Source organism: Callospermophilus lateralis, chromosome 8, assembly GCF_048772815.1.
Source record: "Callospermophilus lateralis isolate mCalLat2 chromosome 8, mCalLat2.hap1, whole genome shotgun sequence".
In the NCBI taxonomy this organism is placed as follows: domain Eukaryota; kingdom Metazoa; phylum Chordata; class Mammalia; order Rodentia; family Sciuridae; genus Callospermophilus; species Callospermophilus lateralis.
This window is the reverse complement of record NC_135312.1, coordinates 68,898,610-68,925,175: the sequence shown is the minus strand read 5'-3', so window position 1 is coordinate 68,925,175 and position 26,566 is coordinate 68,898,610. Positions and strand designations below refer to the sequence as shown.

Here is a 26,566-nt window from a genome sequence, read left to right as displayed (position 1 = left end):
CCTGCAGAGAATAAATATTATGTCTGATTATTATTCACAGAAGTAAATAGATCAGATGTATTTTAGCAAACAGATAAGCAGGGTCAGATTAAGAATAGGGCATTTGTCTACTCTTATTTCTCTATTTTTGTTTCTGCCTAAGTGCTTTTAGTCACTGGCAGAGCCAACAAATGTCTTGGCCTAAGATTGAGTAAAACAGAATTTAGGAGCACATTTCTGTGGCCATTCAATTTGATTTGACTCAACTCATGTTAATGCGATATGACTTTAAATCACAGGAATTGAATTCAGTGTAAGTGATCCCTGGGTTCCTCTTGATGCCTTGATCTCCACTACTCAACAAGCCTATACTGCAAAATTATAGATATCTAACTTTTAGTGGTTTTTCTTGAGAACTAGAACTAATGTTTTGGACTTACTACAGCTACAAAATTATTTTCTCAGATACTTAATTCCCTAGAATGTTTCCAGTCAACTAGGCCTTTCTTTTTGCATCAGGGTAGGAAGATAGAAAGACCAATAGAAAACATTTTAAATAATACAAATTTTAGAAATTATAATTTAAAAATAAGATCAAGTCAATCTTCCTAAGCATCTATCATGTAAATTTTTTTCTGATAGGTACTAAAATAATGGATAAAAATTTGAATTAGATAAACAGTTTCTTTCTTAAAAGAACATTAATACTCTGGGTATAAAAGAAAATGTTATAATTTCCTTCAAATGTATAACTCAGAAACTGTACTATTACAAAGGAGAAAAAATTATTTTCACAAACGTCCAGCATGTCTCAGTACTAGAGAAAAGTTTAAAAAGAAAATAGACTTGAGATAAACCCAAAGAAATTAGAACATGTAGGTTCACTAGGATGATTACAATCTAGGAAAGGTATCCAGATTGCCATAATTAACTGAGATTCTTGGGGAGTAATGTATATATGTGTATGATTATGAGCTTCTTTGAGAAAGGTTTCTCCATATCAATTCATCCAAAGAGGCACAAAGATTTAACACTGCAGTTATTTCCTTCAAAGAATTTATTAATCTAAGAAGTTGATAAACAAAGCCATGTTCTTTCTAGAATATCATAAGCCAAATACATAGAACTAGACTCAGTGAAAGTGAGATTTACAATTTCTTTCTTTTTTTTTAAAGAGAGAGTGAGAGAGGAGAGAGAGAGAGAGAGAGAGAGAGAGAGAGAGAGAGAGAATTTTTAATATTTAGTTTTTAGTTATCGTCGGATACAACATCTTTGTTTGTACGTGGTGCTGAGGATCGAACCCGGGCCGCATGCATGCCAGGCGAGTGCGCTACCGCTTGAGCCACATCCCCAGCCCGAGATTTACAATTTCAATTCTCTTTTTATAAAATATGGGTGGACAACTGAACAATATTTTAAATAAAAAGGGGGATATGATTCCAGGACCCATATAATTAGGACAAAAGAAGAATTTATGATTCAAATTTAACACATTTTTTATTGGGTTAATAAAGAATGAACTCTTATAAACTATGCTGTGATTCTGTCTGGGAGGAAACAAAGCCATACTTAACCAAAGGTATTGCATAGCCATAAGCACATTTTGAGACTTTGGGCTCCCAGTTAAGCTATATCAGGACAGAAAAAGTATGGGAAAAGAAATTTAACTTAATACCAATTTGATTAAAAAAATATATATTTATATACATATAAATATTATATATATATGTATATATATACATATATATATATATGATTATATTTCCCTGTGCCTATTTTAAAATTAGCTCCATTAGACTAAATACTTCTACAGCAGAGATAACAACTATTGGGGTTAACACAAGTCAATTTACATGAAAACAGGAATTGACCCAATAAATTTAAGATCAAAGATGACATCACATCATTCTAGAGAACCAGTGTTTAGTATATCAATCTTAATTATTCCTAATAATTTATATAGTTTAGTCTTGAAGCTGCCTATCATCTTAAACAGAGTTTAGGGAAAGTATAAAGAAATTGTCTCTACTTCAAGATGGGGGTAAAGGATTAGAATGAGAATATCAGAGAACCGAACAATGATCAATACTTGGCTCTTAATTTAAAAAAAAAAAAATCTTGGGCCTAAGTTAAATGCAGAGTAATTTGTGTAGAGGAGAATTAACTTAGATGACATTTTTTTAACCTGCTGCCAAGACTTCCCACTATGGATAAACTCTTTAAATATGGGTACAAGGACAAATTTTGGAAAGAAAATATTAGACACACATACATCAAGGTAGAATGACTTGAAGCAGGCTTACTGAGTTACATGCAGAAGTTAGATGACAGAGAGAGGGGTCATATGACACTTAGGGTCAGCATTCTTAGGATAAGGTCACATCATAGCAGAGGAGGCTGAACAGCATCAACCAGAAAAGGTCTGGCAGTATGGAACCCACACATGCATACTACCCATCCTTGAGGACCAGAGAAGTACTAAAAATACTGTCCTGGAATAAGCTTGCATCAGCCAAAGGCCCCAGCCTGAGAAAACAATATGGACAGGAGAAAAATCATAAATGGGATGGTTCTTATCAGAAATGCCCAATAAATATTATAAATAATTATTCTCCTAGAAGTTACTGTTTTTGTTTTCTGCATGTTTGAATTTTGTGGAATCAATCTCTCTCTCTCTCTCTCTCTCTCTCTCTCTCTCTCTCTCTCTCTCTCTCTTTCTCTTTCTCTCTCTCATTCTTCTCATTGTATTCCTGACCCAGATAAGCTCAAGGAGAAAAAAAAATTAACCAGGAGCATTTCTGTCAATTAGGGAATTCCAAGTTCCCATATTCATAAAGATAATGGAATCTCTCTCTCTCTCTCTCTCTCTCTCTCTCTCTCTGTACACAAACACACACACACACACACACACACACACACACACACTGAATAAATTAAATATTAATCATATCTACTTATTTGAATTAAATACTTATTCATATCCTTTCAGTCCTACCAAGTGTAGGACTAGGGTTGTGACCAGGATAAAATGCTTATCTAGCATGTGTGAGACCCTGGTTTTTTTTTCTTACCACCACACACACACACACACACAAAAGCAACAATTTATTTTTACTATTTGCCAAACACGGAAGTTAGCACCGTTCTGATTTTTTCTATATTTTATTTTGTATTTGGTACCAGGGTTTAATACTGGGGGCACTTAACCAATAAGCCATTTCTCCAGCCCTTTTTATTTTTTATTTTGAGACAGGGTCTTGCAACGTTGCTTAGGACCTCATTAAGTACCTGAGGCTACTTTTGAACTTGTGATTCTCTTGCTTTAGGCTCCTGAACTACTGGGATTATAGGTGTATGCTGCCATATGTGGCTTGATTTTTCTATATTTTAGAAATTATATTCAAGGTATTTATTTTGTAATGGCATCTTTTTTTCATTTTTAATTAATATCATATTATAATTGAGCACAGCTTTTCTATGCATCTACTATGTAAAAGTTGTCTGATAGCATTTGGTAGGTGCTAAAAATTATGCCAGGCATTAAGTTTCCAGACATTAAGTTTCCAAGCATGAAAGTTCCTGTCTTTAAGGAGCTTCAATTCTAAACTGTGCCTCTTAATAACTGAAGTGCCATGAATTATAAGAGATTAAGTGGAGATAGGAATTGAAAGGAAGACAGAGAATTTACAAGAGCCTCCCTATTTGGGGCCAAAGATTTTGTCTCTTTTTCTCTTTTGTCACTTAGCAGTTACCTAGCATTTTTTTCTGTGGGCCTTCTGGCTATAGTTTCTTCTTTCAATAAAGTTCATCTTCAGACTGAGAATAATGTCTACATAAGATACCTATAGATTAATTAGTTTATTGTTAATTAACAAATGAATTAAAGGGGTCGAAAAGCTTTAGATTTTTAATCAGTAGACCTGAATTCTCATTGTAGATCTATGCCTCAAAAGTCAAATGTAGTTGACAAATATCTAAAGATGGCACATGCTAATATCCATTCCTTGGTTATCCAATCACATACCACTCTAGCACTACTCTGAAGGGATTTGCCAATGTAAATAAAGTTTTCAATTTAGTTGACCTTAAGATATGATCATTGTAATGTTTACCAAAGCTTGTGAGAGCCTTAGAGTTTTCTCTGGCTAGTGGCAAAATGATAAGTCAGATTTTTGAAATATGAGAAGGTTTCAACAATGCTATTGCTGACTTTGAAAGCAGAGAAAAATCCACATGCCTTTGAATTTAGTTGCACTATAAGTAAGGAACTACCTGAGCTGAGAGCTAGCAAGGAAACAAGGACCTTGGTTCTGCAGCTATGAGAACTGAATTCTTCACCCAATATGAATGAGCTGGGAAGTAGAATCCCTACTAGAACTTTCAGATAAGACCCCAAACAGTCTTTCAGTTAACACGTGAATGTTGTCTAAATTTGTGGTAATTTGTTATACAATACTAGAAAACTAATACACTGAGCAACTTTATTGAAGGAAGTTAGAAGTGCTGGGAGTAAATTTCCTCATCTACAAAATGGGGTTAATCATCATGTTCACATGGGGCTGTGGCTGTGGCTTGGTGATAAAGCTCTTGCCTTGCATATGTGAGCACTGGGTTCGATCCTCAGCACCACATAAAAATAAAGATACTGTGTGTTTATCTACAACTAAAAAATAAATGTTTTTTTTAAAAAAAATAATAATGTTCACAGGGTTTTTGTGATAACTGGGATAAAGTGAGGGCAGATGCTTCTGAGAGACTGAAATCCAAAGCAAGGTTATTATCAGAATTTATAAACCATCATTAGAGCATTTGTCCACAATAAATATGTGACTAATTTTCATTCTGCACAGTCCTATATTCTTTTCTCTTCCCATTCTGGGGTCCTTTATTCAGTGTTATAAGATTCCCAAGTCTCTCAGTTGTTCTAGTTGGGGTTTCTATTTCTTTAAATGCCTAACAAGTGTATGTTAAAAATTTCAACACTCTTTTATCCTTCCTTAAAAAAAAAAAAAAAAAAAAAAACAATTAAACAGTGCCTTACTCCATTTGTATTTCTATTCATTTAGTTAATCACATCATCCTGGTAATCTGCATCTTAGACAGATTAAGCTAATACAATTATGAATAGATCAGTTAACCCACAAGAACACCCTATACTTGCACAATAAAATGTGGCCAGTTCTCAGTGCATCTCCAAGTGGAGATCTATCATTCTCACAGCCAATTGTGTGGCATTTTTCTCTTTGAGTGGACATCACAGTTCTTCAAGTGTCCCTGAGGGTAGTGAACAAATAAACAAAGAGAAAGGCATGTTGATTGACTGTTCTGGGAAGAATTACACTTGAGTATAATTTGAATATTGGTTTCTTGCCTTCATGTGAAAAGTACACCATTTGGTAACCTCGGCAATGTTATTATTCTGACACTATTTCATAAATATTATATTATACTTTGTCTCACAAAACAGCATAAAAGTTTTATTATTGTAAATGTTGACTCAATCTGTTTTAGCATAAAATTGGAAAACTGGAAAGTGGTAAACATATGGATAAAATCGTGTTCATATTGAGCCAAAAATGTTGATCCTGCTTCTTGAAATGAAACAAAATTATTCTCAGTGAGGATCCCATTCAGGACAGCCAGTTGACTTTATTCTTGTTCAACAGTGCTTTTATTCATATCTGTTATTTCTGACAACACGAGACTAATTCCACTTAATCCAAAAGAATTTTTGAATTTGTGTGTGCTGAACTTATATATCAAATATGAATAATACATCTATTTCCAAAGCATGCACTAGAAATAACCCTCTAGAGAACGAGGAGCAAATGTTGGACCATTTGTATTTTCTCTGCTTAAATTAATCTTGTAGCTGTTAACTTTAAACAGTCTCTAAATGAGAACAAAATATCTAAGTGCCTTTAGAATGTTAAGTCTTAACTAAAATATTCATATCCTTTCCCAGATGTCTCTCAATATTTTCAGAAGCTCTGTCTGAGGAGATAGAGATATACTTTTAAAAATCTCTATGACCTGTAGGACTAAAAGTCCTTTTGAGATTGGAAAGTTATGCCACAAAGAAGCAGGCACATATAAAGAATGCATAGACAGCTGGCCTGCACTATTTGCCAATTACTCTGTCTGAGATTGCAGTCTGGCCTTCATGTACAGCTTTGCTATGCCTGATATTATCTTTGATAGTGTGACAGTTTTGAAAAAGTTGGCCTAATAGTCAATTAAATTTCCAACTGTGAGAACTCATTGATTTGATGAACTTACATTATATCATTGAGCTTATTCTCTGACTTATTTCACAGTTTCTTGCTAATTGACAATCATTAATTCTGTGTATTATTAAATTCCCTCTGGCTGCAGACTCAGTTTTCCAATTTGGAGGAGCCTAACTAACCCCAGAAAAGCTAGGACTCAGGATTCTCCTGGTTGATATTAGATAGGAGTGCATAATTATGATGTGAAATATGTGAAGGCTAGAGAAAATGATAGAAATATTCCTCTTTGAACATTTATGGTTCAGTGAAAGAAAGGGTACAGAAAACTTTCAGCATCATATCACAGTATTTCTTTTTCTGAAATTAGGTAGTAATTAATAGTTTTTCATATAATTTTAATAAGTTTGCTTCTATCTTATGGGTTTTTTTTTCTTGTTTATACAGATGAAGCAAAGCATATGCAAATATATGCAAAGTGTCAATTCCTGGTGACCCTGAAATTGTGAAAGGAAATACTGCATTTGATTTTTTCTAGCATTTCAGCTTCATTGACTGTGTGAACCAAACTGGGATAAATATGAGCTCAGGACTTCTCCAATTGCTATCCATATTTCTTATTATTTGGAATGTAAATGATAGATTAATTACATCTATTTTAAGTGAGAAGGAGGATGCTTTTAATCTTTTTGCATTGTCCCTCCATAGCTGAGTAGCTGCTTACATTTTAATTGAAAGAAGCACCTTCCACATTAGAGAATATTTTCCATGATAAAGGGGAATCACATATAATAAGAAAATAAAAGTAACTTTGACCACTGCTTAAACCATGTAGAAAACATTAACCCTGGATTGTTTCATAGACTGCATATTCACATAATTTCTTTATTAAAAATGTATTGTTGATAGAATAAATACTAATTCCTTTTAAGACATTAAAACTCTTTTCATAAACCAGAGCAACTCTAACATAGATGTTTTTTCAGGTCCTTATCTACCACTTATTCCCATTTTTGACCCATTTGTTCCTTTCTGTCCTCCAAGTGCCTCATTTACTTTGGACTGTTTTCCTCATGCCTCTGTTAATGGTTTTCTTTTGATCTATCATCCTTTCTGCTCATCTTTTCCCTGTTTCTGTATGTAATGTTCTTTTACTTTTCAAGATCAAATTTACATGCCACAATCCATCTGAAGCCTTCTCTAATCCCTCAAGGCAGAACTTTCTGTGTGACCACATCTTTCCTACAGACATCTTATTGTCAGGGTGATTCTGTGTCAACTACAGTTGCCATTTTTTTCTGGCTAATCTTTAGATGAGAGTACTCTTTTAGGTCCTGGATTGTGTTTTATTTATCTTGCGTACCTATCTATATTATAGTGCAGAAGCAAACCCATCCTAACAGAAAAATATGAGAGACAAAGGCACTGTACGAATAGCACAATGGTTTATTGATCTTCTATGTCATAGTCCAGCTAGCTAGAGGGCTGTAGGCTGTGAAGTCATTAAAGGGCCAAGGGATTTTTTCATTCCATTTTTCTGCCATTTCTGGAGGGTGATTCTCATCCACATTGTTGAAGGTGGCTCCTGTCTTTATTACGTTCAACAAGAGATATCCCAAAAGTTGTATTCAATATGCACGGAACACTTATGTTTACATTCATTGGTTTAAATCCAATCTCAGGGTACTAGTTAATTACAAATCAAGGTAGGATGTGTCTCTAAATCACTGGTTATTGCTGAAGATTGGATCTGGATATCACACAGAGTCTTAAGTCTTTGTCCCCATTTTGTCAATGTTCACAGGTGGAGAGTTGGGAAAGTATTTGGATTATGAGGGCTCTGACCTCATCAGTGGATTAATCTTTTGAGAGATTCATAAATGAAATGACTGTTGGGAAGTGGTGAAAACTGTAAGAGGTGGAATCTAGTTGTAAGCAGTAGTAGGTCCTTGAAGACTTGTCATATGAACTATGTCATGAGCTGAGCAATTTTCTCACACTTTGCCTTTCTGCCATGATGTTGTACCACACACAGGCCCAAAGCAATGAAGTTAGGCAACAATGGACTAAAACCTCTGAAATCATGAGCAAAAGCAAAAATAAACCTTTCTTCCTTTAAGTTGTTTTCCTCAGGTACTTTTGACATGGCAACACAAATATAACTAACAAAATCTAACCCCCCCCAAAAAAAATTACCTCTGTGCGGAGGTCTGAATATTACTTCTAGAAGGGAGAACAGAATAATATATGCAATTGAATGATTGGCTGTTTTTCCCATTGTTCCTAAGCAGAAGATTTGGCATATGCTAGAAGGTCAATGAGCACTATTGAATGAGTGAATGGAAATGCATTGAGAATTGGCATATAAAAGAAATATCTTCCAGATATTAAATGAATATTAATGAAAGAACAGGCTGTAGTTCTACAGCTTAGAATTTCCATTGTTTTGACTGAGACAATTTTATTATTATGATACATTTCACTGGGACTCATTTTTATCTCTGAAACTATTGGTGCACAATAAAATCTCTCAAACCAGAAAACTGAATTTTCACTGTGTGTATGACCTACTTTTAACAACACATTCCATACTTCATAGCACAATAGGCATCTTGTGTTTAACATTTTGAATGTTATTTTAATCTTAACTCTAGTAGAAACTTAAATTTTTTTTTTCTCAAAGTGAAGGTCAGAGATATAGCAAAAATCTGAAGATTTTTGAAAACCAAATAATGGGCCAATAATTTATTTTCTTTTTTTTTTTTGAAAAATGAAACAATTACTTTGTAAATTTAATTATGTATTAGCTATATATATTAACCAATTATTTGTTATTACTAAGAATGACTAGTGATAGTTACACGAGCATTTATAAACAAAAGAAATATCTATATTTTATCCTTATTTAAGATGACTTTTAAAATCTCTTTTTTTTCTGTTTTGATGGAGCTCGTTGAGGAAGTCAATGAAGCAAGTTTGTTTTTGAAATTATTTTATTATTAAATAGGATCAAAACAAATTTGTGATATCCAATATCTGTAAACACTAGATGGAGCTCTCTATTACTAATGCCAATACTAATACTAATATGTTTGTGTTTGTGTGTGTGTGAGTATGTGTCTGTGCATTCATACATACTTAAGAAGGAAACTATTCTATAGATATTTTTGAAGTCAAAATGCAAATATGGAATCTAAGTATGACACAACATTGTTAAGTAAGCAGTGTTTCTTGTCAAAGATTACTTTAACAAAATGACAATCCTAAACTATTTTTCCAAGCACACTCACCAACCTTGAACTCATGATTGTTTATATGTGACAGCACAAGAACACCAATAGAAAAGGGAAAAAAATGCCTGAAGCATTTTGTTGTTCAAATGACACATATACTTTTTGTTCATTTGTTTCTTTTGGTACTGTGAATTGAATCCTGGTGTACTTAACCACTGAACCAAATCCCCAGCCATTTTTATTTAAGATAGGGTCTAGCTAAGTTGCTTAGGGCCTCTGTAAGTTGCTGAGGCTGGCCTCAAACTTAAACAGTCAGTCCACCTGAGCCTCTAGAGTTGCTGGGATTAGAGATGGGCATCACACATCAGGCATACATACACTTTTACTATTTAGCTGACATATTAAAATGGTTTGAAAGCATCCTCTATGGTTTAGTAGGTAAAGAATTTTCATTTACATGCAAAGAAAACTATTAAGTAGACAAAATACCTACCCATTTGTCACCTGAAACATAATTTAGAACCAAGCAATGAATTCTAATATTAATCAATAGACAATCTCAGAATGGAAATTTAACGTCCCAAGACCCTATCTGACCCCCATTTCCTTTATGGGGAAAAATTATGAGGTATAGAAATAAAAGAATAAAGATTTTAGGGAATATATGTTCTCCAAAAGAGAGTGATCACAAGTAATAGAGGATAATTACTATTTCTTATTAGAAATATAAAATAAAATAATATGGGTACTAAGTCTATTCCAAGGAATAGTTGTTAAAATTTTTGTTTCCTAACAAAGATTTTGAATAATTACTAAACATATTTCACCCCTCTCTTCCTTTTTTCTTTCAGATTTTCTGTAGGGAAGCCTCATCCACCTAATCAAATAGAAGAACACAGGAAAGATTTGGGCGGCAGATTCAAATCTTTAGTAACTATCCAAATAAAAAAGATTCTTCCTTTGCTTGACACCCAATATTCCTTTCCCTTTTCTTGTTGTAAAATATTTTTTCCAAGTACCTAAGAGTCCAGATAAGGATTAATTTTTCCAGCTTTTTTTTTTCTGGACCAACCATATGTCTAAAGTACAACTATGAACTATATATGATGCATATGATCTAAATGCTGTGACTCTAAAGAAAACATTTGTGTCCAAATACCTCCAATTACATTTCCTGGGCTAGAACAGAGTTCCTAAATGGCAGAAAATGATATAATAAAGAAGAAACAACAACCATAACACTGTACATCCACCATATTTAGTTTGGATGATAATCTGAAAGATAAATAAAATTCTGTATTCTTCTTATTTATTTATTTTTTAGTTGTTGATGGACCTTTATTTTATTTATTTGTGTGTGGTGCTGAGAATTGAACCCAGTGCCTCATGTGTGCTAGGCAAATGTATTACCACTGAGCCACAACTGCAGCCCACTTTTGTTTTGGTTTCTCCATGTAACAGCACAACTAATACCTTATTATATGTTCCTTTGTTTTAAAAATGATTCTAAAACATTCTATTTGGTTTTATTTTATAAAATTTATTTCCAAATAAAACAGAATCTATTTACTGTTGAGTATTTACTTGTTTAAGTCTATAAAAACAACCAGAGAAAGATCTCAGAGAATATCTAATTTAACTTTATTTATAGAAGAAGAAAGTTAATTACCAAAAAAAAAATTCCACAAACATATAGTCATTTTAGTTTGATAATTTTTTTTTCTATGTTGGTTATAGAACAGAATTTGATGTTAGTAAGAATGTGGTTGAGTTACTGTCTGACACTGATTGTGTGTTCATAGGCAAATTAATTTGACACTGAAACCTTAGTTTCTATATCAGTACATTGGAAATATCACCTTTCTTTAAAAATACTTGTGAGAAATAAATGAAATAATAAAGAAGGAAAACAATCAGTATATTTGGACAAATCATAGTCACTAAAAAAATATTAAACATCATGAAATCATGATGATTTTAAATAAAGATTTAAATTATCTCTGCTACTTCTATTCCTGGGATTACAGCCAAGGAAGAAGACAAAAGAGACATAAACTGACCCCAATTTTAAAACCAGCTAGTGTCAGAGCTCTTGAATACTGTTGACTTATGAGTGAAACCAAAAGTGCAGTGGATTTGTTTTATATATTGAACACAGAATTAGGATTATCCTCAATACCCTGATAGTTCAAGAAATCCAATCATTTTCCCATTGTAAACCAGTTGTCATAGTTCTGTGTTGGAAAACATAATAATACTCATGTTTTGTTATTTATCAACAAAGTAGATATCTCTTCAAAGAAATGAGTAAATAGGAAAAATAAAATCAACTTGAAACCTTTATGGGGAAAAATGATGAGGTATAGAATTAAAAATATAAAGATTTTAGGGAATTCGTTTTCTCCAAAAGACAGAGATCACAAGTAATAGAGGATAATTACTATTTCTTATTAAAAATAGAAAATAAAATAATATGGGTACTAAGTCTATGAAGAAAGATCATCTTTATTCAAAGATCAGAATAGGATAAGAATGAATTACATGTGAAGTAATAGTTTTAAATATCTACAAATTGGTAGTTCTGCTAAAAAAAGAGGAACACAAATTATAAAACAAAATAAAATTAAAACAGTAACTATATTTGTAAAATAATGAAAATGAAATCTTCCATAAATAATAGAAAATAAAAAACAACAAATATTTTATTACTAAGAAAGGAAAAAAACAAATAAACAAAAAATAGTTAACTTGTCTTTCAACTCCCCAAAATAAGAAAAATGAAAACCTAACATAAGGAAACAAAAATTGATAAAATAATGAATATGAAAGTCATGACAAATTTGAAAATATAAAAGTAAAACCAATAAATTAATTCCAGTTATGTTTTTCATACACTTATTTTAAAAAGAACAAAGTTCTACAAATTAAATTGAGGAGAAAATGCAAAATAAGAAAACAATAATGGCTATAATAACAGTCTATAATAATGTCAATAAGAGAAAAAATATGTATTTAGAATAAAACAATGTATACGTAGTGTAAAGTTATTTTAGCTCTCTCTTGTTTAACCACCACTTCTAGAGCTTCCCTAGTCAGTCCCTGCCCTTGTCCCTTATACCAATCCAGCCACTTGGGCTTCAAGCCAGACACTCCTGTGCCTAAGCCTTTGCATTTTGCTTGCTTTCTCTGTATTGTTTTCTCCCAGATGTCAACAAGCTTCACTTTATCCCTTTGTTTATTGTCCATATTTTATCTTTCCAGAGAAATATTTGATTGCTGTATAGAAAATTAACCAAATAAATGCTAAGAATTCTCCATTTTCTTTAAATAGTTTGAGTTTTTCTCAAAATTTATTGCATAGCATTTTATGTATTTACTTTTTATTTTTTGTCTGTTCATTCCCTTAAAATGTAAGAAACTAAAGGCAGGTATTTATTTAATATTTTACTCAATTTTGTCTCCTCAGTATTTGAAATAATGAAAGAAAGAAAGAATTACACTCTTAACTAGCCTGAACATTTAAAAAATATGTTATTTGGAAAATAAAAATTATGGTAATTAGTTCTACCAAAAATTAGCAAACTTAAATGTACCAAATTTAAGGAAGCAGGACAGAAAGATTGAGACAGAAAAATATATCTATAATAATTCACAAAGCTATCAGAGAGTATGTTCCTAAATCAGAAGTCACACAACAATGACAGGAAAGAGGCATCCCTAGTAAACTAATAAGATCTATCACTAAATAAGATATAAGCCAAAAAAGTAGAGGTGAGCAAGTAGAAGGTAAAAGCACTTATTTACAGACAACATGATGGAAGGGAGCCAACAAGATTGTCCAAAAAAAGACTCTTGTTGTTCACCTGAGTTGATAAAATAAGCTGTTTTGTGATGCTCAGCTCCCACCATCTTGCATCACAGATTCAAAATTTGTTGGCTCTGGTACCAGGGGATCTGAATTTCTTGCCCTGCTCAGATGAGAATTCACAGTCCTCATAATCTCCATGTGCTAGTCAGCCAGCTTCGCAAGACACCTTCTGTAAACACCGAGCATCTTAACCACAGCATGGTCCCCACGTACTTTGCGGTTCTCCAAACCAATGGTCTTTATCTCCATCTATCCTAATAAAATGAAACAAGCAAGCAAAATGACAAGTCTTCATTACATATTATAGCACCTCTGCATCCCTTTCTAGGATGATAGAAAGATTGGAAATGAAGATTCATTTTCTGAAAAGTAATGTGTAAATTTTCCTTATGAAATCAACTCTTAAACTATTATGTTTCTGTGGGCATGAGTCCTAATCACTGACTGGTAGTATTTTTAATGGATGTGCTTCTTGTCATTAAATGCGAGGTACTTTAAAACTTATAAATATTGTTTTGGTTTAAATTACTTTAATTTACAACTTAATTTATAAAATTATCATGTGGAAAACAATGATATTATTGGTAGAGCATACTGGCATTATCAAAATAGAATCCAACCAACAGCTAGAGAAGAACCAAAGCTCTCAGTCAATCAACTCTGGAGGAATTGAATCTAACAGCCACATAAATGAGTATGGAAGTGATCCTCCCTGGGGTAGGCTTGGTATGTCTGCAGCACCTAGGGACTTTAGGATTGCTGCCCTTGAGCCAGAGGACCCAGCTTAGCTGCACTTGAAAATCCCACCCACAGAAATTGTTCAATAATGTTTGTTTTTTAAGCCTCTAAGTTTTGGGGAGCTTATCATATATTGGGGAATGACTAGTAGAAGGTCTCTGGATACATTTTTAAACCACCACTTTTTTATTGAATGCCTCTCACTTTATAAGAAGATGGAAATATTAATCACCCTGAATTGCTCAGTACATTTTATATACATAAATTGAAATATCAAGCTACACCTCATAAATATGTACAATTATAAGTTGTCAATCAAAATTTTTTTTAAATATTTAAGGAGATGGAGCTGTTAAGGAGATGAATTTGATCATGATATACTATATACATGTATTGAATTATCATGCTATACCCATAAGTTGATACAATTAAGATGATAATTAACAAAAAACTTATTTAAAAAGAAAAATAAAAAATATATTTTGCTGTAGGTAGTTCTTCATTAATCTATCTTTGTTTCCATGGGAGGAATCCACAGATTTCAAAGTTGAATCTGAGGACTGATCCCAGGGATGCTCTACTACTAAACCACATTCCTAGAACTTTCTACTTTTATTTTTGACATCAGTCTTCACTAAGTCACCCAGACTGTCCTTAAACTTGTGATCCTCCTGCCTCAGGCTCCCAAAGAGCTGGGATTATGGGTGTGTGCCCAGCTAGATTTCAGATTTTGTCTTTTGTCTTTCAGTAGCTTTTTAAATATGCTTTGCCATTTTCTTCCTCTTTCTTTTAAACATTTTATTCTTCTCAAATTGATTTTACTATGCTTTCTCAACATCATCTTCCATCTCCCTGACTGTATTTCTGCATTATCTAATTTTCTTTTTTAGTGCTTCTGTTGTTACCCTCATTTCTGAAATAGTACAGGTGTATTTCTTTTCCATCTATTTCTTGAGCTTAGCCAGTATACATTTTATCCCTTCAATCATTCTGACTTGGGCCTTTGAATCTCTTCTTTGAGCCTTTATTTCATGTGGAACTTCTTTTTTTTTTATTGCATGCAGAAATCTGGTCATAAGTTTTACTGGCTTTGTTCTATAATATTTCTGAGTTTCTCCCTCTGTTAGAGGGCCTCCTTCTTTCCCCCTCTCCATTCACACCAGCTTATTTATTTTCCTTAGGATCATTGCTCTCAGTGGGATGGACTTCATCCTTCTTGGATAGACACAGCAAAGGGTTGAGGGATTCAGCTGGAAGAGGAAACAGCTGGAGATTTACTCTTCTGTCTTTAAACACATTAAAACACATTAAGCACACATGTCTTCCATTTTCTTGGCTATAGTCTTTTTGTTCACTGTTTTTAATCATTTTATTTCAGTGTATTGTTTCTGGTAAGGGGGTTGAAAACCTTCCATTCCTTACTGCTCTAGTAGAGCTTAATCTGAATTTTTCAATATATAGTCATAAACGTTAAATTTGATATATAAAATTAATGAGATATCAATAAGTGTAGCCTGAGAAAGTCTGAAAACAAAGAGTCCATTTCCACTCTGCAAAGAAAAACACTGGACTCACTGATTCCATTTATCTGATTTGATCTTATCAGCACTTCTGTGCTATGAACCTTGGCCTCATTTAAGCCATAGTTAACAGTCTCAGGAAGGTAAATAAGGCCAAGGGTCATGTCCTTAAATTATTATTGATTCAGGATTTGAACCTCATCCTGTCTCATTCCTAAATGTAACCTTGTTTTGCTGTTCAATGAAATTGGATTCCCAGGTAGGTATAGTAATAACAATAAATAATTTTAAAATATTTGAAATTTTAATTACATAACCAGGTAATTCTGAACCTTTTATTTAGAAGATCATTAATAACACATGCCAACATATCTCCACATAGGAGTTTGTCTTGACAGAAGAAGGCAGGTAGGGCTAGTGCACTAGGCTTGCCCAGGGCAGAACTGGAGCAGGAGCTGAGACAGCACCCAGGCAGCTAGAAGTGGTGCTAGAAGTTCTGCAGGACTGTAAATTTGTTTTGGTGGTTGCCATCCAACCACAATGGCTCAGCTCCCTTCTATCAATGTAAAGAAGGGCCCAGGACAGCAAATCATATGAGCACTGCCTGAGAACCAGGGAAGAGAGGCCAGCAGCCTCAGGTGAGGAAGGAGGTCAGATGAGATGATGACCTGCGATCATCATCAAGTGATGCTGCTGTGCACCTGTCTTCAAACCACTGCCCAAGGATGTGGGAGAAGGACCAGGTGGCAGGGATGAGGACTGTGGGCTATGAACAGGGCTGTTGGAAAGCCATCAGACCGGTGGCAAGGCACACAATTGTCTGATGTTTCTCAGCAGGGAGAAGAGGATCATGGCCAGAGGGCTGCACCTTTCTAGTAACAGGAGCTTCTAAGGTACATGCAGCAAAGACAGAGTGGGAGATGCTAGGGTTGTAGGTGAGAAAACAGGGACCTTGGGACCAGACTAGAGGAGAAAGAGAAGGAGGTAAGTCTGGAGTCTCCAGAACCAGTAGCACAATGGCAATTCTGACAGCTCTTCAACCTTCCTTTGTGCAGAGGATGTTGCCATGTATTAGTGGATCAGCTGGGAGAGCATCCAAGTCCTCTCTGGTGTGTTGCCCTCAGTATGGACAAAATGTAGCTGGAAAGCAGATTAAGTGACAGGCAAAGTCCTTGGGATTCAGGACATGGAGTTTGTTGGTGTACAGAATAGTGTTACTGTTCTAGAGTCACCATTGTCTGCCTGTTGAAATCAGGAAAGTCTTAACACAGAAAATATTCATTCATGGGTAGTATATTAAAACAAGTTACTACAGGAAGGGTTTTTTTTTTAATTTTATGTGCTTTGTGACTATTTATACTATTAAGATAAATTTTAAAAAGTAATGCTTTAATTAAAAATGTGCCTTTAATATTGTATGGATTTTTAATTCCTCTGCATAGATGACTGAGAAAATACTGTTGAAAAAATATGTAAGTCTCTGTTGTTTGAGAGAATGCCTATTCATAATAACCACACTTCCTTATTAACCAAGCTTCATGAAGTTAAAAAAATCTCTTCTTTTTCAGATCACAAAGAACTTGAATCATCATCACAAAAGATGGACAATATGTGTAAAACCACGAAACCACTTAGTCTGAAATCTGATGTGACAACAAATGATATACAGAGGCCTATGCCAAGCACCAAGATCAGATGTTGCTGTTTGCCTGTAGATAGGTTCCATCTTGCAAGCTCTCCTAATGAGAAAAACAGCAGAAATGTGGGAAATGTCAATTCAGACAAGTTTTGCCAGAATCTTACCTTTGAAGGACTTAATATAAAAGATACCTCTACTACTGTTGGCTCCCAAATTAATGGTTTTGATCAGCAGATTTCAGAAAAAACTCAGGAACAACAATGTGAACTAAAGAACTTAACTGGCATGAGTGCAGTGATTGTGCCAAGTGTACTCCAGGAAAAAGTGACAATGAGCATCAATGATAGTGGTGACCATTCCAACGGTGCCACACAGCCCAACACACCAGCCAGATCAGCAAGAGAGGCACCAGTGAGACTGTCTTCTCATTCTCACCGTCTTGCTCCTGCAAGAGCACCCAGAATACTGCAGCCCCATCTCGGGACAACATTTTACAAACCACCTATCCTGACCAGCCAAGTCAGGGGGACTGAGGAGAGACCAGCTTCACCTTCAGCAACAGTGCCTCCTAGCACAGCTCTTACTCCCCTGAGTCATGTGGAGAAATCTGTTCCAGAGGCAGACAGCACATCAGCTTATGCTTTGAAACCAGTTGCTGAGCCTAAAGAGAACTGTGAGGAGGTTGGCCTGCCTGACATGAATCCAATGTGCCAGGGACTCAGGCTAAAACAAATGGAAAAGGTACAAGACCTTGAATTTGAAATGCCACAGTTTGTGTAGGTTGTCAAAATTCAGTTTTTCTTTTTCTTGTTTCGTTTTTATGTATTGTGTTTATTTTATGAAAGAATGTTGTAACAGAACCACTTTTGTATAGGATTTTCAAAGTGTATATTTTGCCTTTTGGCCTTGTATTGTGTTTGCTAGTCATATAGAATGATAGTGTTTTAGTCATATAGAATGATAGTGCCTCACTGGTATTGTCTTTAAATTCTGTGTTTTTGAAGTTATGCATAAAATAAGTATTATAATTTAAAATTTAAAATAATTTTCTCTATAAAATGATTCATGTAAATGCATCTTTAATGTATAATATTGTTCTCAACAAAGAGGGGCAGTAGGGAAAAATGAGCTTTATTTTGGAGCAAACCTGGTGCTGACTCATAAAATGCTTCTGAATGCAAGTGCCTGAAAAATCTTGATTGGGTATGAATATATTTTTTTCCCACATAATGTTCTAGTGCATCTTTGACCACTTGTGTTGTTATAGCATATAGGGAATCATTGGCAATTCACTTTTTAAATATTTACATACTGGCCTAAAAGCTTGCGAACCTGTGTTTACTAGAATTCTACTTGTCAATTTTTACATATGGTAATTAATACAATTGTAGAAAGAAAATGCACTTCAATACTAAAAAGTTTGAGACATTGGCAGAGACAACACAGACGAACAGAGTTGAGGCATCTTGAGTTTAAGAGACCTGTAACCTCACTGCTGTCAGCTGCAGCCTATTGCTGGATTGCCTGCGACTTCTGGCTGTCTGCTGACGAGAGCAAGTGGCCAACAGCTAGGGCAAGATAAAGCTCTCTCTGGTGGCCGTGGTTCTGCTGCTGCTCTGCGCAGCATGGCTGAGCAGGATGACAAGAAAAGGACATGGGTACCATGGTCATCATCGACCTGGGGACCACTTACTCCTGCTTCAGGGCGTTCAAGAATGGCCAGTGGAGATCGTCTCCAACGATCAGGGAAAGTGCATCAGGCTGTATTATGTGGCCTTCACCCCTGAAGAAGAACATCTGATCCTCGATACAGTCAAGAATCAGCTCACCTCCAATCCTGAGAACAAGGTCTTCGAAACCCAGTGGCTCATTGGCAGCACAGGGAATGACCCTTCTGTGTAGCAAGACATCAAGTTCTTGCCTTTCAAGGTGTTTGAAGAGAAACATAAACATAAACCATACATTCAGGTTGACATTGGAGGTGGGCAAACTAAGACATTTGCTCCAGAAGAAATCTCTGCTATGATTCTCACTAAAATGAAAGAGACTGCTGAGGCTTATTTGGGAAAGAAGGTTACCTATGCAGTTGTTACTCTATCAGCCTTTTTTAATGATGCCACTGGCAAGCAACCAAAGATGCTGGAACTATTGATGGCATGAATGTTATGAGGATCATCAATGAGCCTAGAGCAGCTGCTATTGCTTATGGTCTGGATAAGAGGGAGGGAGAGAACATCATTTTGGTGTTTGATCTGGGTGGTGGAACCTTCTATGTGTCTCTTCTCCCCATTGACATTTTGATGTCTTCGAAGTCATGGCCACCAATAGAGATACTCATCCAGGTGGAGAAGACTTTGACCAGCATGTTATGGAACATTTAGTCAGGCTGTACAAAAAGAAGACTGGCAAAGATGTTAGGAAAGAAAACAGAGCTGTGCAGAAACTCCAGCAGGAAGTAGAAAAGGCCAACTGGGCCCTGTCTGCTCAACATTAAGCAAGAATTAAAATCAAGTCCTTCTATGAAGAAGACTTTTCTGAAACCCCGACTCAGGAAAAATTTGAAGAGAAAACATGGACCTGTTCTGGTCTACCATGAAGCCTGTTCAGAAAGTACTGGAGGATTCTGACTTGAAGAAGTCTGATATTGATGAGATTGTTCTTGTTGGTGGCTCTACTCAAATTGCAAAGATTCAACAACTTGTTAAAGAGTTCATCAATGGCAAAGATCCATCCTGTGGCATAAACCCAGATGAGGCTGTTGCATATGGTGACACTGTCCAGGCTGGTGTACTCTCTGATGATCAAGATACAGGTGACCTAGTACTGCTTGAAGTATGTCCCCTGACACTTGGTATTGAAACTGTGGGAGGTGTCATGAGCAAACTGATACCAAGGAACACTGTGGTACCCACCAAGAAGTCTCAGATCTTTTCTACAGCTTCTGATAATCAACCTACTGTTGCAATCAAGGTCTATGAAGGTAAAGGACCCCTGAAAAAAGACAACCACCTTCTGGGTACATTTGATCTCACTGGAATTCCTCCTGTGGGGTCCCCCAGATTGAAGTCACTTTTGAGATAGATGTGAATGTTATTTTGGGGGGCGACAGCTGAAGACAAAGGTAAAGAGAACAAAAATAAGATTACAATTACCAATGACCAAAATTGCCTGACACCTGAAGAAATTAAAAAGATGGTTAATGATGTTGAGAAGTTTGCTGAGGAAGACAAAAGATGCAAGGAGTGCCTTGATACTAGGAATGACTTGGAAAGCTATGCCTACTCTCTAAAGTATCAGATTGGAGATAAAGAAAAGTTGGGAGGCAAACTTTCCTCTGAAAATAAGGAGACCATGGAAAAAGCTGTAGAGGAAAAGATTGAATGGCTGGAAAGCCAGCAAGAAGCTGACTTTGAAGACTTCAAAACTAAAAAGGAACTAGAAGAAATTGTTCAGCCAATTATCAGCAAATTCTATGGAAGTGTAGGCCCTCCCCCAACTGGTGAAGAGGATACAGCAGAAAGAGACGAGTTGAAGACACTGATCTGCTAGTGCTGTAATATTGTAAATACTGGACTCAGAACTTTCCTTAGGAGAAAACCAAGAGAACTTAAGTCTCAAATGTAATTGGAATCTTCACCTCAGAGTGGAGTTGAAAATGCTATAGCCCAAGTGGCTGTTTACTGCTTTCCATTAGCAGTTGCTCACATGTTTTGGGGAAGAGAGAGAGGAGGAATTGGCGTTGAAAATGCTATAGCCCAAGTGGCTGTTTACTGCTTTCCATTAGCAGTTGCTCACATGTTTTGGGGAAGAGAGAGAGGAGGAATTGGCTATCTTAAAAAACTGGATATAAAAATGTGGGTCAGGATGTGTGTTCACCTCAGAAATGTTCTATTTAACGATTGGGTCATGCACATCTGGTGTAGGAACTTTTTTCTACCATAAGTGACACCAATAAATGTTTGTTATTTAAAAAAAAAATACTAAAAGTTTGGAACTGTCATAAAATAAAAATTTGTACAGATAAAGCTAAGGGATAAATCACTATCAGAAGCATTAAAACCATCTAAAGCCAAATAACTAAACTATATAATTTAAATTATAATATATTCATATATTATATATTATGTATTATTTATTATATACTACATATAATAGATTTACATATATCTATACGATATAAGTTGTTTATATATAATTATAATATAATCCATGTTTTATATATTATATTAATATTAATTATACTAATATAATAATTGTATTATTATCTTATTAATAATAGAAATTATATTATTATATAATTACATTACAATGATATGCAATATAATATAAATTAATATAAATCTAAATATATTATATGATATATAATAAATATGTTATAGATAATAAAATAATATTTATATATTTAATTTGTATATTATTTTATTATATGTGTATATAATATACACATATTTCATATATTATGTATAATTCATATTAAATACATATGAATCATAAACATTTTGATATGTAATATATAATTTATATAATATACATACTTATATATTTATATATTAATATATATAATTTATATATAAATATATAAGTATGTATATTAAATAAATTATATATAATATATTATGAATATATAATATATTTATATATTAATATACATAAAATTTATATATATATATATATTTTATATATTTTTATTATATGTATATATGATAAAATAAATGTATTATATATAATATAAATTAGAAGGTTATATAAATATATTGTATTTAATTTATATTATATATGTATTATATAACATGCAATATATTTATATCATATTATAATTTAAATTATATAGATAAATTATGTCTTTTTTGACTTTAGATGATTTTAATACATTTGATAGTTTTTAACCCCTTAACTTTATCTGTATAAATTTTTATTTTATGACATTTTTAACCTTTTTTGTATTTTTTATAATGGTCTTAAAAAATGCGTGCTTCAGATATTTTTAATTTCAATGCATTTTCTCCTGACATTATGAGGGTTTGGTTAAAACCATTCCTTTGGATGTATGCCTGCAATCCCAGTAGCTTGGGAGGCTGAGACAGGTGGGATCTCAAGTAGAAAGTCAGCCTTAACAATGGCAAAACTCTTAGCAATCCTATCTTTAAATAAAGTTCATAAAAAGAGTGGGGATGCGGCTCAATGATTGAGTGTCCCTTAGTTCAATTTCCAGTACCCCCCCCAAAATCCTTTTGTATGAAATGTTTTGACTTATGAATCACTTTACATACTTTTTCTACCTGGACTATCAACTAGTGAAAACGTATATGTCATTAGAATTGAGCAATAATTTATTTAAGTTCATTTTGAGAGTATAGTAAGTCACATTGTTTGCAATTTCAGAGATGTAGATGACTGAATGTGTTTCACTTATAAAATACCCAGTTTTTATAAACTAGTCCATTGCTGTTATTTTCTTGGTTTCATCATGTTGCCTAAAATATGATGTAAAAGGGACAAAAATAAAATAGCATTCTTGGTATGTGTGAACTATATTGTGAGTCAATGTTTTTGTATGATCATATTATACTTGATAAAAATTATATGTATAGGTTTATACACACATTATTATATGTAAATTATTTCAAGTACAATAAGTTATTGTGGCTTCTCTGAAATTTTTGCCTCTTGGAGTATGATACTTTAAGATTATTAACTATTGACTCAGTGGTCAACACATGGGCTCACCACTTGACTATAATATGAAATGTGTTTTAGGGCATGTAATCTTATAGTTCTCCATAACATTAAGGACTAAGGAGAAATGAACAAATGGACTTTTTAATGCTAAAGCCAGTTTTTAGCCTTCTTTATACAAAGTACAAGAATCATATTGGTTTGAAAACTTAAAAATAAAATCAGAGTTAACATTTATTGAGCTTTGTGTATTTAGACTTTACCAAGTTGAAATTTCACAGCAACTTCTAATGGGTAAGTAAGCATTTTATAATTCCTGTGTTACAGATGAGGAAACTGAGGCTTAGCTAACTGACATGCTTTTAGTTTTCAGAGATGCAGCAAGCAGAATTGAATCTCAAATACAGGGTTGTGAAATTTTGATTAGTGCTTCTTTTTTTTGGGTACCAGAGAGCCACATCCACAACCCTATTTTGTTTTTTATTTAGAGTAGGGTCTCACTGAATTTCTTAGCACCTTGCTTTTGCTTTTGCTGAGACTGGCTTTGAACTTGCAATTCTCCTGCCTCAGCCTCCCAGTGGGATTACAGGCATGAGCCACTGTGCCTGGCTGCTTAGTACTCTTAATGAATGTGATTACTAAATAATAGCAGGAAACACTGAACAATAGAAAATGCATCTTTCGATGTTTTTATTGTAAAATACACTTACAATTTGCCATTTAGACCATTTTGAAGTGTACAGTTAAGTAACACTAAGTATATTCACATTGTCCAAGGTGGCGTGTATTGCTGCGTCATCAGTTGACAGAAAGCAGAAGGGGGGAAAGGGATGTGAATGATGTGTGAAGCCTCTTATATAAGGGCATTCATTCTGTTAAAAAATATAGAGCTCCATGACCTAATCACACGTTTTGACTTATAAATCACATTACATACTTTTTCTACCTGTACTATCAACCAGTGAAAACGTATATGTCATTAGAATTGAGAAATAATTTATTTAAGTTGATTTTGAGAGCATAGTCAGTCTCATTTTCCCTTTTGCTGCTGTCACAATAGTGATTGTCACAACATATACATTTGGGAAGAACATATTCAGACCATAGCAACCATGTTTAATACACTGTAAAGACAAATCCTTCTGGGGAAAGAATGTTGGTTTAAATCATGTGGAAAGTCCTTTCTAACTCTGAACCTAAGACTGTAGGGTAAATAGACCTTGATTCTAGTGGGCTGTTTCCAAATATGTGTCCATACATGGCAGTGCCCTGTGCTGATGCAGCTTGCATCCTGAGGTTTCAGCTACCAGCCAGGGATCACTGCACTGTGGCCCTGGTTCCCATCTCCATCTTGCTACTAACATGAACTGGTGTCACTATTGGATTGTAGGATTTAAGGACTGTTGTGTAGTTTAAAGGTTTAGGTTGGGTCGATATTTAATTAAAATAATTAAACAAACATTTAATGACAATTTACTATACACCATCACCATGCTAGATAACAGAGACAAGACAATCTTTAAAAACACTTTCTGGGCTGGAATAAAGCTCAGTTAAGTGCTTGCCTAACATGTGCAAGGCTCTGCGTTCAATTTCCAGTACTAAAAACAAACAAAAAACCTTTCTGTATTTGTGGAACTTACAACTAAATACTATCAGGAATTGGCAGCTAACTCTCAGTGGATTCTATTTTCACATTTGAAAAAGTCAGATTTGTTTAAGCACCATGTTTTCAAGAAAAAAAATAGCAGAATGTCCTGTAAATAAAGTCTGAGAATAGGACTAAACTTTTAAATTGAAGCTAAAATATGTAACTTGTACTATTTCAAAAACATTATTTCCCATTTGTAAAATTCTTATCTTCCCCTTGGAACTGCAGAGTGAACCCTGAGGAGCTTAACCGCTGAGTCACATTCAGAGATCTTACTTTTTGAGACAGGATCTCACTAATTTATTGAGACTGGCTTTGAGCTAATGATCCTCCTGCCTCACACTCCCAAGCCACTGGAATTAAATGCATGGATGGACCTCCCATTTCTAAAATTGTAATTATTATATTTGTACACCCAGTTTTCTTTCAGGAGACTTTAATTGAAAACTCTCCTGAAGGCTGGGATGTGTTTCAGTGGTAAAGCACTTTCCTTGCATGCTGAGGCCCTGGGATTGAGCTCCAGTGCTAGAGAGAAGGAAGGAAAGAAGGAAGGAAGGAAGGAAGGAAGGAAGGAAGGAAGGAAAAAAGGAAGGAAGAAATGGGGGAAGGAGAGAAAGGAGAAAAAGGGAAAAGTGAGGGAGAGAGGGAGGAAAAAGGAATGGAAGGAAGGAAGGAAGGAACAAAGAAAGGAAGGCAGGCAAGGAAAAAGATCAGGAAAAGAAAATTTAATGAACACCAATTAAAAGGTCTTCTGCTAACCTACATATTAGTCATTCAATACAGGAACCAAAGCCCTTGTATGACTATTTAAATTAATTAAAATTCTACAAAATCAAATTTCACTATCTCAGTCCCACCACTTATTTCAAGAACTCAGTAACCACATGGGCTCATGGGCTGTTGGCTATTATACCTGACAGTGCAGTGCAGATACTGTACATTTCTGTCATGGAAGAAAGGTCTTTGGACAACACTGATAAAGAGGAAGCATCACATCAAGATACTGGTATTGTGGATGTGTTAAAGAATATTCAATAAAATTAAACACCATACATGTTAAAAAAAAAAAAAAACACTTAGCAAATTGTGACCTACAAGAGGAAATCCTGAAACTAAAAAAAAAAAAAAAAAAAACCTTCTTAACAAACCAAATTTTCAGCATCTCATTCATGATGTTGGCAAAATAACATCATTTGGAAAATAGCCTCTTTGCTGTGTATATACAAAAAAGCATCGTAATGAGTTTAAAAGTCCCAAATCTTGTATACAAATCTGGGTTGATTATCAATTGAATGTTACAAATAGAAAACCAACCAGGAAAACTAGTTCATCTAATGCATAATAGCACAGCACTAAAATAACAGACTGGAAATTCTTCCATGAAACAAAGCCACTGAGGGGTGTGTTAACATAGTGAAAGTTCTTTCTTGACTAACTGCTCAACAGGGGTCAAACTAGACTTTTGAAATTCATAAGGAATTTTCTAACTCTTTTTTGACTGTGGTCTGCCTTTAGTGAATATACATATGTGAATATACTTTTTTAAAACTATATTTCTCTCAATTTTTTTCTAGTATATTTTTGTTGTAAGAGTTCATACACACTGATTTAAAAAACTACTTCTTGCTACTGCAATTCTAGATACTAGTAGAGCTAAATTCCAATTGACATATGAAAATAGAGTCCTATATGATATCTTTGATCTTAAATCTGGTATCAGTAATCATAAAGTCTAAAAACCACTGCACTGAAGTTTAGTAATTCCTATTTATTACATGCTAGGCATTATACAAAGTGCTTAATTCCATTTATTTTATTTACTTCTAAAATAACTGTGTGTTAAGAAGTAGGTAGTATTAATCCTATAGCCTAACAGGCTGATCTTAGTTTAATAATGTGCTCCAAATTGTGCTCCCAATGAGTCCTTCAGTCAGAATTTGAACCCAGCTAGCTTCCATTAATTTTACTATCCCAAGATCTAGAGCTCCTAATGAGGAATATTAAGAAAAGATAAGTTAAAATTTTTAATTTTGAC

The 26,566-nt window shown here is 34.2% G+C and overlaps 1 pseudogene; it reads left to right on the top strand.

Moving 5' to 3' along the window:
* Window positions 1–17,060: 17,060 nt before the first annotated feature.
* LOC143405702 (endoplasmic reticulum chaperone BiP pseudogene) lies at window positions 17,061–20,753 on the top strand (annotated as a pseudogene).
* Window positions 20,754–26,566: the final 5,813 nt, after the last annotated feature.